The sequence below is a fragment of the Epargyreus clarus genome, unplaced genomic scaffold (genome assembly GCF_041222505.1).
Source record: "Epargyreus clarus isolate Ecla_fem2 unplaced genomic scaffold, WU_Ecla_fem_2.2 ptg000005l, whole genome shotgun sequence".
Lineage (NCBI taxonomy): Eukaryota > Metazoa > Arthropoda > Insecta > Lepidoptera > Hesperiidae > Epargyreus > Epargyreus clarus.
The window spans coordinates 13,750,670-13,767,931 of record NW_027332213.1 but is presented as its reverse complement, the minus strand read 5'-3'; the positions used below and the strand labels follow the sequence as shown (position 1 = coordinate 13,767,931).

General features: G+C 34.8%; 1 protein-coding gene across 1 annotated transcript in view; it reads left to right on the top strand.

Annotated features, from left to right (window-relative positions):
- Positions 1-5,184: 5,184 nt before the first annotated feature.
- The window catches only part of CCHa2 (neuropeptide CCHamide-2), a 53,834-nt gene continuing 41,756 nt past the window's right edge, over positions 5,185-17,262 (top strand). The window contains exon 1 of the mRNA XM_073073253.1: positions 5,185-5,311. The gene's annotated coding sequence lies outside the window, so the exon portion shown is untranslated. The remainder of the gene's footprint in view (positions 5,312-17,262) is intronic.

Here is a 17,262-nt window from a genome sequence, read left to right as displayed (position 1 = left end):
CGAACTTTAATTGTGAATTTAATTAAAAGTAGGCAAACTCTTTTTGGTTCAATTGCTGTCACCATCGCTAACCGAAGGTCAAAAAAAGGAGTAAACGTAAACCGCATGTAGGCAATTTTAATTAAATTAGTTGATGCATTAATGCAGAACTATTAATGAATGTCACCTGTACGCTAATTTTAACGTATCAGGAATGCTGAATGATTTTAATTGTATCGATATTAATCTACGCTTCAAATGTCACTGTTTTGGTTTCACGGTTGATAGAATACATAAACATTTGTAGATTTAAAAAACTTGTATTCGAATACGAACTATATATCATATATAGTTATGGTACAGGATCCCTAGTATAGTTTTCATCATTTATTAATAAGAAGCTGATTTTTCGTGAGTAGCTTCGTTTCGACAAGACGCCCAACATTTTTCCTTACAGCAATGTTGGTAAATGGTAGCTTGATGGGGCAGCAAGGATAAAATATGTTGACCGGACGAATTCTAAAAATTTATTACTAACCAAATTTTTCTTTGTTAATTATCAAGATAATTATTTAAATAACGTGAAAAAATATTTGTCCTACAAAATATAAGGTTTTTATTAAGGCGTCCCCCCTCTCCAACATGTATCATAAACAAGGCCATGAAAAATAATTACTAACCAGCTGATTTTTTTTTTATTGGCTGTCTACCATTTACATAGTCTACCATGCACATTGTCCTACAAATTACATGGTATGTCATCTCGGACCTACACTTAAAAGTTGTAGTACTAATACTTAATGTAAAAATAATTAGTATCAAGCTGAGTGTTCCAGAATAGCTTCGTTTCAATGAGACGCCCAACAAATTCTCGTACGAAAGTTCTCGATTGTGGTTTATAACTAAAATAATAGGGATGAAATATGTTGATTTGACGAATCAAAAAAAAATATTACTAACCGAATTTTTTTTTATTAATTATCGAGACAATTATCTAAATAACGTAAAAAAATATTTGTCCTACAAAATATAAGGTTTTTTTTAAGGCGTCCCCCCTCTCCAACATGTATCATAAACAAGGTCATGAAAAATAATTACTAACCAGCTGATTTTTTTTTTATTAGCTGTCTAACATTTACACAGCTTACTACCCACATTGTCCTACAAATTGCGAAGTACGTTATTCCAGTCCGCCAGTTTTATAGTTTATTTATATTATATTATAGTTAAATTACAAATCTTGTAGGATTAATAAAAGTTACCCTTTTTTTTGTAGGACATTGTTTTATTTAGATAAAAATTATATTATCCTATCACGTGATACCTTTGTCCTACAGTTACTAATAAAAAAAATAATCCTGCGGAATTAACATCTTTTCAGCGTAGGTCCGAGATGACATACCATGCAATTTGTAGGACAATGTGCATGGTAGACTATGTAAATGGTAGACAGCCAATAAAAAAAAAATCAGCTGGTTAGTAATTATTTTTCATGACCTTGTTTATGATACATGTTGGAGAGGGGGGACGCCTTAATAAAAACCTTATATTTTGTAGGACAAATATTTTTTCACGTTATTTAAATAATTATCTTGATAATTAACAAAGAAAAAATTGGTTAGTAATAAATTTTTAGAATTCGTCCGGTCAACATATTTTATCCTTGCTGCCCCATCAAGCTACCATTTACCAACATTGCTGTAAGGAAAAATGTTGGGCGTCTTGTCGAAACGAAGCTACTCACGAAAAATCAGCTTGTTATTAATAAATGATGAAAACTATACTAGGGATCCTGTACTATTATTTTATAAAGGCCTATAAACAAATAAACAAACGCTTTCTACACTCACAGCCCCACACTAGGATTCCCTGTATCGTGGGTGCCATGGACACACACAGAAACAAATACACAGACACCCAGACCCAGAAACAGAAATCTAAATTCATCATTTAAATTTCTGTGTGGCCGGGGATCAAACCCGGGACCCTCTGCGCGTCAGACCGGTATGGTAACCACTCCGCCACGCGGGTCGTCAAACTACAAGAACACTTACAATCTGTCATAGGCATATAAAACGAGAATTCAACTTTAAACTCATAAAATCATCATTATCATCATGGGATGGAACCTAAACCCTGCGTATTGCCATCAAAGGTCACATAACATAAATGTTTAGAAATTAATTATCACTTGCTTGGTGTAGGAAAACGTCGTGAGGAAACCTACACGCATGCGAATTCCTTTAAATAAAGTTCTCTAAATATCTATAAAATCTACCGATTTGTACTTGGACAGCGCGGTAGATTACGGTCCTCACAACCTGAGAAGATACCCAAGTCCAGCAATGGGACAATAACGAAACGACGATATATAATTGAAAATACAAAAATGACAATTTCAGTCAAACCACAATACTGTTGAATGTATGAAAACAATAATTACACGTTTGCTTATGACGTGTCTCATTGGTGTCCTTTGTTAAGCTTAAACTCATTTACAATTTAATTCCGTTTTTGCCACAACCGATGTTTTATTCGTGTGGTAACATCATTAATTACTATGTTTTCGTTTTTATCCAACCATTAGGTGAGTAATGACTGGAGTTTTTCAAGTAATACGATTGGGACTTTGATTTTGAGCATTTAATTTGTTAAGGAGTGATTGCTTAGTTGTATGTATTCTGGCGTCTTATTTTGGAGATCTCACTTAGACTTTTTAAATATAAGAGTAGCAGACGAGCATGCGGTCCACCTGATGGTAAGTACTACCGCTCATAGACATCTGTAATCAACCCAGATAGGATTATATTCCTACCTAAGGGCAGCTACAGATACGCCGCTATCCCTAAGGATTAAGCTGGAACGCTTCGAAAAAGTATGTCTCTTGCCACACCCTTCAAACCAGAATACAGCAGCGCTTAATACTGCAGATTTTAGGCAGAAATCGGTGTGGTAGTGGTGCCGTCGATTGCGATTTCAAACTATTAAAACTAATAAAAAAACTTCGAATAAGATCTTCCAACTTTCCCGTTTGTATATTTCAAATAGGAATTTATCTCTCATTAATTTAACCAGCCTTTTTAAGCAAATCATAATACCCCTTACAGATAAAAATTACCAGATTAGAATGATACGTTGATATACTCGTAATTAATTTTAAACAAGGAGCTTTAAGAATAATTAAAAAGTCAAATTATATGTCCTCATGTCGGAATTTATCTGCGTCCGGGGTCCTATAAACTGGGTTTTGTGCGTGAGTTATTTTTTAATATTTTACTTATTGTGACAAAATTAATATATGTCTGTATGTCCTGTAACAAAAAGAGTGTACCTTTGTACTTTTGCCAGTAAGATTTTTTAACTAGAATAGGATTGCCAGTGTTATGGATGGCCATGGACCTGTGTCCATGGCCATCCTGAGTATTGGTATTTGCCCTTATCTGTATAAGGGCAAATACCAATACTCAGGATAGGAACTAAATGAATTATTTAGATCTGCCTGGCCGTGAATCGAACCCTGCGTGACAGACGAGTGATGACTCCGCTACCCGTGTCGTGGAAACTGCTACGTTGAAGTTTTTTTTTAATTGTATAAATCTTACATTTCTTATATTTCTTACTTCAATCACTAACTATGTATTTGGGTAAGTTACCTTAATTTTAGTAATTTGAAGGACCAAGTTGCCATTAAAAGATCGAAATGTATCAATTTTAGCCTATCTAATTTTAAAATTCTCAAGTATGGTGATTGATCCATTTACTAGTGGAGCTAATGATGACGGAACACCGGTTACCTTGTTTAGTTGAGACGTTTCTATGGACACCTCAATATATTGCTACATTGTTCCGAATTTCATTCAATTCGGCTAAGTGGAAGCAGATAAAAATTGATTAGGTGTTGAATACTGATATAGCAAGAAAAATAAAAGTTTAAAAAATGCGAAACAAGCTGATTAAGATAATACATTGCTGTAAATATTTATGGATACTTACAGGTAAAATAAAAACATTGTCATTTTTAAATCGTCCTGGGGGGTTACTACCATCTCTTAAAACAATATTATTTAAATCATATTTTTACTTTTTTTGTAGGAAATGTAACTTTTTAAGCAAATTACAACTATTTCAGTTGGGTTTATACAATGGATAAGCGAAAAATTAATAAGGGTTTAAGTTTGTTCAACTGTGTGTCGGAATATTTTACTGTTTTAAGGAGGAAATAAAACTTTCCTGAACTATGATGATTTTTAAAAGGTTGTGGTAGGCCTCCTGTTCTAATTTATCAGACCCTGATACAATAATCACAGCTCTGTACACATATCCTCATAATTATCACCTACACAGCGATATGTGTAATTAAAAGCCGCTCGAGTGTTTCCCACTCCAATAAAGTGGTAAAAACAACTCCATAATCAACTGATTGCAAGTTTAATAACTTGATGTGAGTGCGTCAAGTTGGGGTGTGAGCGAGACAGCTGCTGGTTGTTGTTTCTCTCGCTCGACACTGAAGAAATCTGTGCTGCGAGCGGTTACAGGAGGGCGGTGTACAGAGCTTAGAATTATATAGAGTTGACATAAATATATTTGTGTAGTTGTATATTTGTGTATGTGTGTTTTGGCTAACACAACTCTTCATTTCGATTTATTTTATTGGACGTTAAATATTGTTAGTTTAGTTAATATTATTAGTTATCAGTAATCGACTATGAAATAAATTAAAGTACATTGTAGCCATCAATGTATATAAGTCAGTCAATTCACTGTAAGGTTTTGGTAAATATGTACTAATTAGTTTCGCTATGTTTTTAATTATTATTTCTAAATGTATTTTTAAATTTCTGTAGTTATTTAGATGTGTTTTTCTAATGTACCTAATTCCATTTAAAGCAATCAGTAATTAAGTATTAAAAATAGAAAGTAAAAACATTTGCAATTTTAATCCAAAAATATTTATGCGACATACGAATCATACGATAAAATAAAGTAAACATTTCTTATATTACAATTGGATGAAAAAGCAATTTGTTAAAATATTATTAAACTATTTAAAAATGCAATATAGGTATTGTAATACACCAAAATATAAGATAAATACTGTTCTACATCAACCAATCGCACCTATTCGCCCTCTAACGTAGATCGGATCCCGCCCGCCCAACCGCCCAATACGTCCCACGCGTCGCTTCGCAGCTCTATGGGCGATGTTTAAAAGCTCGCTCGCTCGTCGCCCAAGCGCATTCTACCACCGGGCCTGCAAGCGCTGACGGGACCCTTGTCGCGACCCTCGGGAACCTGCCGTGTGTTCTGGTGGTGTGGACAAAAGCTGCAAACTGTAAGTAACTTTCAAAAACTTTTTTAAGGGCGTTGTTGATATTTTTAAAATTTTTGAACGATTATTAAATAGTTATTGTTTCGGTTGTAAAACGTAAAGTAAAATTTAAAGATGGCGTAAAGTTTATTTGGATTATCAAAAGTGTATTTTATATGTAAGTGTTTCTACAGTGCTTCCTTTTGGAAGATTTAATTTAAGGGAGGATTTTTTTAAATATTTTTTGTATGTCAAAATATCTTCAAAATCAGAAAGTTATACTAATTTACTTTTTGGTTAAGATATGATTGCTATATAATTTGAACTTTATTTTATGGTCGCTAATTTAAATGTCATTTCATAATAGAACGGAAATTAAGTTACATACGTTATTGTAAGTAGTGTTACAAATATTTTCAAATAATAACATTACTGCAAAAGTTTTCAAGACGAAAAGTTACGGTCGAGTTTAGCGGAAGTTCTTACAATAGTTTCCTTAAGAACAAGATACTCTGAAACTTTGAAATTGCAGATCTATTAGTGTTAATCATTAAATAAAATATTTAAATTGGTTTCGAAATACTCGATATAAAATTGAGCTTATAATTTCACTTATAGCTCAAAATAAAAGGTTAAGTTTTTGAATTTAATATTTAATTTAAAAGTGAAATATGTATATAATAATTATAATTTTTGGAAGTAGTTATTATTATCACAATTGTTTATCCGTTCGTTGATAAGAACATTATGATAAACAGGTGGCACTAAAATATACTCAACGGAACGGAAATAACGGTTTTAAAGCATACATTTATAAACTGATATAGTATACTATATTCCTTATATTTATTTATATTCCGTCGAATATATTTTTAAGTTAAAAACTGTGTATTCAGTTGCTTTCCGTGTAATAAAGTAACAGAAAAAGGCTAAAACTTTCAAAGAGTCTTGTTTTCCTCGCTTCTAAAACATCGATAGACCCTAATTCAATGGTGTTTTAGTTATTCGTCGGCTTGTCTTTATTTTCTCCTTAAATTCAGCTATGCTTACCAGAAATGTATTTTCAGTTGTTAGTAGTATTGATTTGGGCAGGTATTGAAATAAAGTTACAATGAAAGGTAAAATACTATGTATATTAAAACTATTCTTCTGTTCTCTACATTTTTTTATTTTTAGCGACATTCTATATTCGATATTGAATTACGACACAATTATGGTAATTAAAAACTTTTCATAACTCTCGTTATGACCGCCGGGCAACGATTTTTATTTAAAAAAATATCATTTTTAAATATTTTTTTAAATTTTTTAAAATATAGTTTAATTTATAGAGTAAAATTTAGGATTTAAATTAAATTAATGTGTCGAAGTTCAGAGATTTAAAAGAGATATATTTTTATATTACCTAGTTTCTTATAATTAGCGATATTTATTTCGCAACGTTAGAAAATATTTCCAAGTTAGTACATAATATACTTAATTAAATTATACTTAAAACGCACTTAAAATTAATAAATTTTAACCCACAATAATAAATTACTTAAAATGACTAAAAATCCTCTGGATAAGAAATATAAGAGAATTCTCAACCTTTTTTCCTCTTTCCCAAAAACTCTTAAAAGTCTCTAATGCGAGAGAAATGTTAATTCCGCCTCAAATTAAAATACAACTGACATCCCAATCCTTCTCTTTGTTTTCCTTTAACAGTTAAAACCTTAAGTCTTTATTTTAAAAATATCTAAATATTTTTGTTTTGGAGTGAACACGGTTCCTACTCATTTTTTTTAATGTTAGCAATAATTGCAAACCTAGTGCATTGTAATAATGCATTATTTATTAGAAAGTTAAGTTCTTTATTATTGATGAAGGGAACTAGAATGTTGTTTATCTGATGATACGTGATATCTGGTCATAGACATCCATAACCAGCTCATTATCCCACCCGGAGCCATTGATATCAAAGCGTTCCAACATATTCTAGCTTACATGTAGTTATGTTTTCAGCACATTTTTAAAATGTAACATAAATGTTTAACACTAACATAGTGTTTACAGAGAGTCATACCGCAGTCCAACAGTTATCTACTCAACCCAGGTAGATACAATTATGACGATCAATGTTCTTTGTTAGCTATTATGATAACAAATCATCATCATCAACCCATTACTGTCCCACAGCTGGGCACGGGTCTCCTCTCATAATGAGAAGGATAAGGCCATAGTCTACCGCGCTGGCCAAGTGCGTATTGGTAGACTTCACGTACCTTTGAGTTTTTTTTTTTATTATAAATCTCTCAGGTATGTAGGTTTCCTCACGATGTTTTCCTTCACCGTTTTAGCAAGTGATAATTCATTTCTAATACGCACATAATTTCGAAAAATCAGATTTTCGAAAATGATAACAAATACTCGTATTAAAATAATAGTGGCACGGAACACTCGCCCAGTCCATTTTATTACTCATCTACGTAAGAAGATAATTAACAGAAATGGAACAACGAACGGAAACCTAGAAATCTTCTTATTGTAAAAGACACTTATAATTAAGATATGTAATTATACGAGAACAATATCAACCTAAAAGCTTACAAAAGCGTTATAATTGTAAATTAATTTTTAATTTGTTTAATGGTACATTTAACAAATTATGAGGCGTTATAACCAAATTGGCTGTGTACAAAAGTGGTCGCCAATTTCCCATTCAGTTATTCGTCGCTAAATATGAAAGTGATTCATAAAGAGACAATTTTGCAGAGTGGCATGCCAATAATAATATCCACATATATTTATGCATGTTTCATTTCAAATATTCATTTTGTTTTCTATTCAAATTGTATCAGTAATCATTGTATAAGCTAATTATGCAGTACCGAATAGGAGGAATTAAGCTAGCTTTGGTTTGGTAAGTACAAATGAAATTCAAAGGTCGAATCTTCTGTGGTTCACCACCATCCCTCACCACCACTCTTATTTCTACTTAACAGTAGTGTCAAGTGCTGCTGTGTTCTTGTTTGATAGGTGTGGTGAGGGAGATATACGCATCCGAGATATTCCAGCTTAGTCCTCAATGGTATCAGCGCACTGGTCCATTGGCGGCACTAGCCACCATACCATGGTGTACTCGTCTAAAGTCAGTTGAGAAGTATTCTTCTCAGAAAACCATTTCATTTGATACCCATGTCATGGGAGTATATAAAAAAAATGGTTCGCGGTTGGAAGGTCCGCCATATTGGATTTAGGATGACGTTTCTAATGTAATCATGCGTCATCCGAACCAAACATGTATACAAAGAACCAGTTTCATCGCTTGGGGTTAACGTTCAGCTTAAAGTTCAGTTTGTACACTCAATACAATATACTGTCAGGAAAATTCGCCAGGAAATTATTTAAAAAAACAACCTTTATAAACCGAGAACATTTTACTTTTACAATTTTACTTTACTAAATTAACAAAATAACAAGTAAGCATACAAATTATAGATTCGACAACAAAAATGGCAGAGTAACGTTCTTTACAATAATCGGAAAATAACTACCCAGAAAGCGATCTACAGTGCCTTTTTATACGCCCCTTTTTAGTTAATACCCTCATTTGACAATTAAATTTTCTATCTTCTATTGACGTTCCTAACAATACGATATAACATGAAAATTTTGAAAACGCTTGTAATAAAAATATCTAGCTCTACTGACGTAATTCGTAGTAAAAGCAAAATAGTCACTATTTTTGTTACTCTCATTCGCTAAAAGCTGACAAATGCTTTCAGAAAAAAGTGAATGATAAGCTTTTTGATTCAGCTAAAAGTTCGTATGACATGTTACCTTTTGATGAAATGTTTTTCGACTTTCTACCGTGTTGTGACGTAGCGTGTGACGTCATTACATCTGCATGGAGATTTTAGCACTTATAGAAACTAAATGTACAAATTAAATGCATAGCTGAGTTAGCATAGTAGTTAAAATTCGTCGTGTCAATCTGGGGGTCCGTATTTCGAATCCCAAGCATGCACTTATTTTCAAAATTATATGCGTCCGAAAACATCGAGGTCTTTAAAACGTTTTGAAAGATGTGTGCCCGTGCCCAGCATTGGTTCTTCGCTTCTTCGATATGGATTGTTGTAGTAAGTTATGCTCAACAAATGATTTGGACTCATTGTTTTATATTTAATTTTTTATATTTCCTTAAGTTTTAATATTTCTATTTTACAACAATATACTGGCAATTGAATTCGAAAATTGACAGCTGTTGTACTACGCGTTTACCGAAAAATAAGACTTTTACCTAAAAAAAGGTGAAGGTGGTTTGAAGGTGGTAGAACCATTTGTCGTTCGACTCCAGCGGCACCACCGTCACACCTACTTCTACCTAATAACAGCAGTTTTAGGCGCTGCTGTGTTCCGGTTTGAAGGGTGTGGTAAGGGAGACAGACTTTTCCGAGGCGTTCCAGCTTAGTCCTCAGGGGTAGCGGCGCATCTGTGGCCGACCTCAGGTAGGAATATCTAATCCTATCCTAGGGGTTGATTAGGGATGTCCATGGGCGGCAGTAGCTACTTACCATCAGGTGGACTGCATGCTCGTCTGCTACTCCTATATTATAAAAAAAATGTATTTGAGGGCAGAGGCCTTAACAGAAGCTCGTAAATATAATACCTTACAGAATTTCCTTGTAAAATATAAAAGAACAATAAAACTAACATAACCTGTAGGCCATGCCATAGTTTTGGAAACGGTAAAAGGGTTGTAAAATAAAACAGACATAAAGAAGTGCTTCGTAACATTGTAACAGTATCCTAAGTACCCCAGGGTCCTAAGAGAGCCAGGTTCACGCGATATATCAATTCTCTTTGATACTCCCAGTTGTAATAGTAACTCGTAAGGGAATAAGTATGAAGAACTACTTACCGGTATAGTTCTGTTTAACAGTTATTTTTACGTAACTGTAAGCATCTTAACGTACACTTACATTAGTCACAAGTGAGCACGCAGTTCAGTAAGGTAAGTGGCTACTACCGCCCATGGGCATTTGTATTTAACCTCCGATTAGATAAAAGTCGCACCCGAGGTCGGTCGTAGGTGCTTTGCCTCGTATAAGTATGTCTTAAGTAGTACACATTCAATCAAATAGAATTAACAAACCAGCATACAGTACCCTTACCATGAGATATACGTTTTGACAAATATGACTGTTTTGGTATTTGTTTACGTATTTGCCTATACTATTTCCAATCAGCGCCCCTAGCGGATTATATCAGAACTTGGAAATTGTATGGACCAATACGTAAACTAATACCAAAACAGTCATATTTGTCAAAACGTAAAAACTCATGGTAAGGGTACAGTTTATCTGATAGTAGTAAATGGTCCTGTTGCCCCTTGACAACTGTAGTTAATTCTAGATAGGATTGGACACACCTCAGGTTTGTCATAGCATTGATACCAATAACGACTAAGTAGGGAGTCTCGTATAAGGGTGCTACCCTTAACCATTTCTTGGAATTGACCATTATCTCCAATTATGGAAACATTATCCCGGGAGGCAAACCAAATTTCAAATACCAAAGCCTATGAACGTTCAGATAATTTCGTATTTGTATAGTATTTTTATAAATAGATTTAATAGGAACAGAAAGCGTACACAATGCGTCTATATTCATATTAAAATACTTCATTCGTACATAATTAAAATGAAAGAATTTTGATCTATTCCTTCGTCACTATATTTTTCTCATAAATTTGCTGAATGTGACCTACAACTTCCGGGTTATTACTTAAGACACATAAAAAATCGATAACAATAAAACTAAAAGGGGTTTCATCCCTTATTTTCAGATAATCATATTCAAACGACACTATTATTTATACCCTTGCCAAGTAGAAAAACGTGGAATTACCGCAAACGGTTCATAAGTTCTGAGGAAATTTATGACAACACGGTAAAACAATAATCGGAAGTATTAAGGAAGGGAATAGTCTCCCTTATTATACAGTCATCGTTTAAGCATAGTTCCATCCATCACTTTTTTATTAGGACACACACTAGGATTTTTCCTATGGCACGACAGCGACACAAACGAATACGCAAATCCAGACTCTAAACAGAAATGTCTTTTTAACCGTCTACAAGGTTTTCCAGCGTAAGTATATACATATGTGTGTGGCAGCTATGACACACATAAAGATGAATAGGTACACAAATCCAGACCCTAAACAGAAATCGAAATTCATCTCTTTTTATCCGACTGCGAAGGATTTTTCGAGAATGTATGTATGTGTGTATGTTTTATTCGTTGCTACGCCCTTGTTATCGAGGGGGAAACCTTCGAAAGGTACCCGGTGCCGTGGGAGCGACACAGGGTTATGTGGGACTCTTACCGCACTAAAACCCCCGATGGCTGTCCTCGGCGCTGCGTAGAGGATTCCGGGATCTCCAACGGAACGGAACCGAAATTGTGGGAGTAATGTAGGCTACGTCACATCCCATTTGAGTTCATTTTCCTTGTACATAGTCGGGGTTTTATATAGTAATTACTAATTTATTGTAATTTAAATCTGTCTATTTAATCCGTTCTTAATTTTGCATTGAACTTTACGAAAGATGATCTTTTAATCTTAATGAACTTTGTACGTTTGTTACTCGAATTAAAGACTTCATTATTACGAAAGTTTGTAAGTCTTGACCCCTTTTCAAAGTTGACCTTGGTTTTAATTCATTAAATACTTAATTGAAACGTAGAATAACAATAACATGTTCTGGTTAAAATAGTCTTCGATAGCGGTCTCTATCTTTCTAGTCATGTGAAGAATCTTGCATGTAAGCGTCCCAGCTTGCAAGTCTCCACAAGAGAGTTAAAACTTAAGCCTTATCTATATCTAGATGCGTTATACACATATAATATGACACATCATATCAGACCAAATCATATTTTTCTTTACAATATTTTGATATGCACGGCTCGTGCCTGAACAGTCGCGATATGATTTTGCCACAGACCGTTTCTAACCCGTACGATATCTATTATTGCACCATTAGGTGATAATGTTGTTCGACTCCGGCGGCACAATCGCCACACATATTTCTGCTTATTTACTGTAGTGTTAAGCGTTTCTGTGTTCTGGTTGGAATGGTGCGGTAAGGGAGACTTTTCCGACGAGTTGCAGCTTAGTCCTCAGGGGAAGCGGCGCATCTGTGGTCGACCTCAGGTAGGAATATCTTATCCTATCTGGGGTTCGTTACAGATGTCCATGGGCGGCAGTATCCATTTATCATAGTGGACTGCATGCTCGTTTGTACTTCTATATCATAAAAAGAAGGTAACTGCCGTGGTAAATCGCATGCTAAGGCAATTAAAAACTGAATTCGACTAGTCGGATACAAGTTGAAATGAATTCTACAGCAATTCATACCTCGCTGGGTTCCGAACTAACTAAAAGTACTAAAACTAGTCCATTCGATATAAACTGTAAAAACATTTTGATTCTCTCTAAAAGTTACTTGGACCCATTTGAATATTTTAACAGCAGTTAGGCAATAAATATTTAGTTGACCTATAGAGTACTCAAAACGAATGCCTACTTTACTTTGGTCATGTAATCGAAGTATTATTGAAAATACTATAAATGAATAAATGTGGTAGAACTCTTTTTTTATTATTGCCTTTATAATGGTGAATGTTTTGTGGAAATATTTGACCTTGTGCCTAAGTCACTGTTCCTCTATCGTACTTAGACACGTGGCAGTCCTCAATGCTTCATGGTACACTGTCGTTCTTGTCACGGAAGTGTAAGATGTGGACGGCATTTCCTCCTGGGGCATTCCCGCAGAAATGAGACAGGGGATTCTCCAAAAGCATAATTATCATAACACTCCGATTTTAACAAATTGAATAACATAATAATTGTTTTAAACAACTTTGCATGTACAAAACGGACTTTTTAAGCTTATAAATCATTTTGGAAATAAAAGTTTGTTCGCAAAAGCATAACATCATTAATAGAGTTCGCGTGTTGCATAAATAAGTTCATGAACTCTTAATTTAATATTTATTTTATTTACAATTTTCTAGGAAAATACAAGACCGACTGGAATAGCGCCAATTCATCATCAACCCATTAATGTTCCACTGCTGGGCACGGGTCTCCTCTCAGAATGAGAAGGATTAGGCCATAGTCCACCGCGCTGGCCAAGTGCGTATTGGTAGACTTCACATACCTTTGAGATTTTTTTTTTATAAATCTCTCAGGTATGCAGGTTTCCTCACGATGTTATCCTTCACCGTTTTAGCAGCAATTAATATCTAATACGCACATAATTTCGAAAAATCAGAGCTGCGTGCCTGGGATTTGAACCTCTGACCCCTCGATCGAGAGGCCGAGTTTTTAACCACTAGGCTTTCACTGCCCTTAGGAGAGCGCCAATTAAGAGAGTCTTATCCCTTCAATGCTTTAGCGGTTAACCGTGCGAGCGGCGAAAGCGTGTAGCATATCTCCTCATTCTGTGGCGGTTAAGTGCGTAAAATCACAAGTGACTATATATTAAGCTGGCAAAGTGGTTGGTAGTGTGGTTAGCTGCCTTTGCGGTTAAGTACCAGTGCGTAATAGGAGTTACTCCTCCAACGCACTAACCCTTCTTACGCATACTGTGTTAACCGCGGGAAGGGGTTAACCGCTTGTGTGTTGTAGGGCGTCCGCTAAAACTGATGCGCCTTTATGTTCACCATTAAATCTTGATATGCCATATAAAAGTAATAGATATTACAGATATCACCAAACCAAAGTGCTAAAATGTAATATATCGACTACTGTTCTATTTCAGTTTAAGCATTTAAATGGAGTACGGAGCTGTTCTCAGATTGAGAAGCAAATAAGTAATTTTTAATAATAAAACGTAACCTTAACGTTTTGCAAAATATTATTTTCATGAAATGAATGATCTTAAAATTTTAAATCAAATGCTGCGAAATAAACCTAGAATCGGTGATATTCCAGATAATATTTACAGAGACAAACATAAATCGTTAAAATCACCTATTCATGTGTAGAGAGATAAACTTAAAAGTTACTGAAGCGATTTTATTGGCACTTATGTTGCTTCGGAACCTCTTCACAGAACACTAGAATATATTATCGCATCTTATATACATACATACATATAAAATTTTATTGTTCTATCTAAAACATTGTTTTGTGATAATAAAACAATATTTCATAGTAATCTTTCTCATAATATAATTATTATTCAGTCATTTTATATTAATGTGTTTTCAAGAAATCTTGAAGAACTTTTGCGATTAAGAATTTCATAGTTTCGGTGCTGAAGGAATAAATCGTTAGGTAGAAGCTACACCCCGTTTGTAAAAAACTTATCCGAAGCGTTCCAACATATGTTCGGTATTAATACTCCATCTATCCAAATCTTACCTACTAAAGGTTGAAATTTGACAATTATTAGCATGAAGTACCTTATCGCCAAATGTGGGTTTTTGAGAAGCAAAATTTGAATAGATCAAGTATGAATTAGTACTAAGGAGTACATAATAACTCGTTGTGGTCATTCTCAGGTTTTTTTTTTATAATATAAGAGTAGCAGACGAGCATGCAGTCCACCTGATGGTAAGTGGCTACTGCCGCCCATGGACATCTGTAATCAACCCCAGATAGGATTAGATATTCCTACCTGAGGTCGGCCACAGATGCGCCGCTACCCCTGAGGACTAAGCTGGAACGCCTCGGAAAAGTCTGTCTCCCTTACCTTCCCTTCAAACCGGAACACAGCAGCGTTTAACTGCTGTTATTAGGTAGAAATAGGTGTGGCGGTGGTGCCGCCGGAGTCGAACCACAAAGGGTTCTACCACCTTCGGTGCCGCCGGAGTCGAACCACAAAGGGAGGGAGGGAATTCTCAGGTAGGACGCTAATCTTACCTGGGATGAATAAAGATGTGCGTAAGCGTCTGTAGCTAATTACCATAAAATGGAATTCATGTTTTTTTGCTATGTTTATAATTAAAAGAAAAAGAAAAGAGTCCATCTTTTAATCTATTACTATCTCTGATTTAGTTATTTTTATTATACTACTGTATAATTTATGATTTGTTATGCTTAAGGCAATTACTCCGCTTTAATTGGACAATTGGAAAAGTTACTCGTTAAGATTATCGTATTAATTACTGAAATACTTTAATTGGATCATGTTCCTTGATTTATTGCCTACATTGCGAGAAATAACGTTAATAATATTTGGATGTATTAGTATTTATTTCTATCTAATAACAACAGTGGGGAATTTAAAATGTGCAGTTGAGAGACATAATTATTCGACGCATTCCAACGTAATCGTCAGCGGAAATAACGAATTTAAATCTGATCTCAGGTAGAACTCAAATCTTACCCGGGGTTGACAGATATCGGCTTCCCCGCTACGTCTACTTTTGTCTCAAATATGCTGTATTTCAGCTTACCTGTTCTTGTGTTAAGATAATAAGGCTTACATCACACTTTATTTTATGGTATTTCATTATATAAACTTGAATATCATTTGTGATACGGATATGTAGGCACAAGCAAATACATAGTAAGTCATGAAAAATGTATGTAACGTTTCGAACGCAGCATTTTATGTAAAGCGGCGGACTATAACAGCTATAGAGCACAAAAGCCTCATGACAGTCGACAGGCGACGGTGGAAATAGACCACACTGTCCGTAACTGTAACGTAACTGTCCGTTAGCCACTCATGACATTGTCTATATCTGTGACATGTTGGGGGTGGACTAAGGGTGGGTTGTATCATGTAACTTTAACGTTTACAAAAGCCTGACCAACGGTGAAATCCATGATTAATAAATTCATTAGTTGCACTTTTATTCAAGGTTGAAGTTACATCTGTTAATGTTGATTAAAAATTGTGGTGTTAGCGACACAAATGACGTTAATGACAAATAAATTGGTGCAACATTTAATTGTTTCATTCCATCGCTATCGTCAAAGTCATCGTTGTATTTTTTTTTATAATATAGGAGTAGCAGACGAGCATGCAGTCCACCTGATTGTAAGTGGCTACTGCCGCCCATGCACATCTGTAATCAACCCCAGATAGGACCAGAAATTCCTACCTGAGGTTGGCAACAGATGCGCCGCTACCCCCGAGGACTACGCTGGAACGCCTCGGAAAAGTATGTCTCCCTTACCACACCCTTCAAAACGGAACACAGCAGCGCTTAACACTGCTGTTATTAGGTAGAAATAGGTGTGGCGGTGGTGCCGCCGGAGATTAGTATTTAACTTTAACGCAAACTTTAAGCGGGCTTTCAATGCAACGCACCCTAAGAAATTGATTAATTGTTAGTATTTCAACGAAAGTGGTAACGCTGCCTAATATGCCTCTTAATAGGGTAGGGGTATGGATGGTCGTCAACACATTATTATCCCGCTGTTGGAAACGAGTCTTCTCTCTGAAGGAAAATGGTTTAGTCCACACTCCTTCAAGCTGACCAAGTGTGGATTTGTAGATTTTAAATATTTTGAAATTGATATTCCTATATCATTATTTTCCTATATTATATAAATAAGTGATAGTTCATGCCCAATACACAGATAACTCGGGCAGTCCGAGGTTCAAATCCAGACACATACCTATCTCTGATGTATAATATTTTTGCGTTATCAATATTAAATATCAGTTGCTTAAACAGTGAAATTACAGATTACATATTTATTTATCTGCATGGATAACGAATTACGATTTTCAGATAGAATAGGTATGTGTGCAATTAAATACGAAACTTCAAATTTTTCATTTCTCAAATACACACCATAATTAAACGTCTACAGTTTCCCTCTACCCTGTTTACAATTGTTAGACTTAAATCCCCGAAGAACAAGAAAATTGTTTTGTTCTGTCTGTTTGCTTGGGTTAATTATATTAGGTATATTCCCAACCATGTTACATTACAAAGACCAAACAGTATTTTCTTCTTTT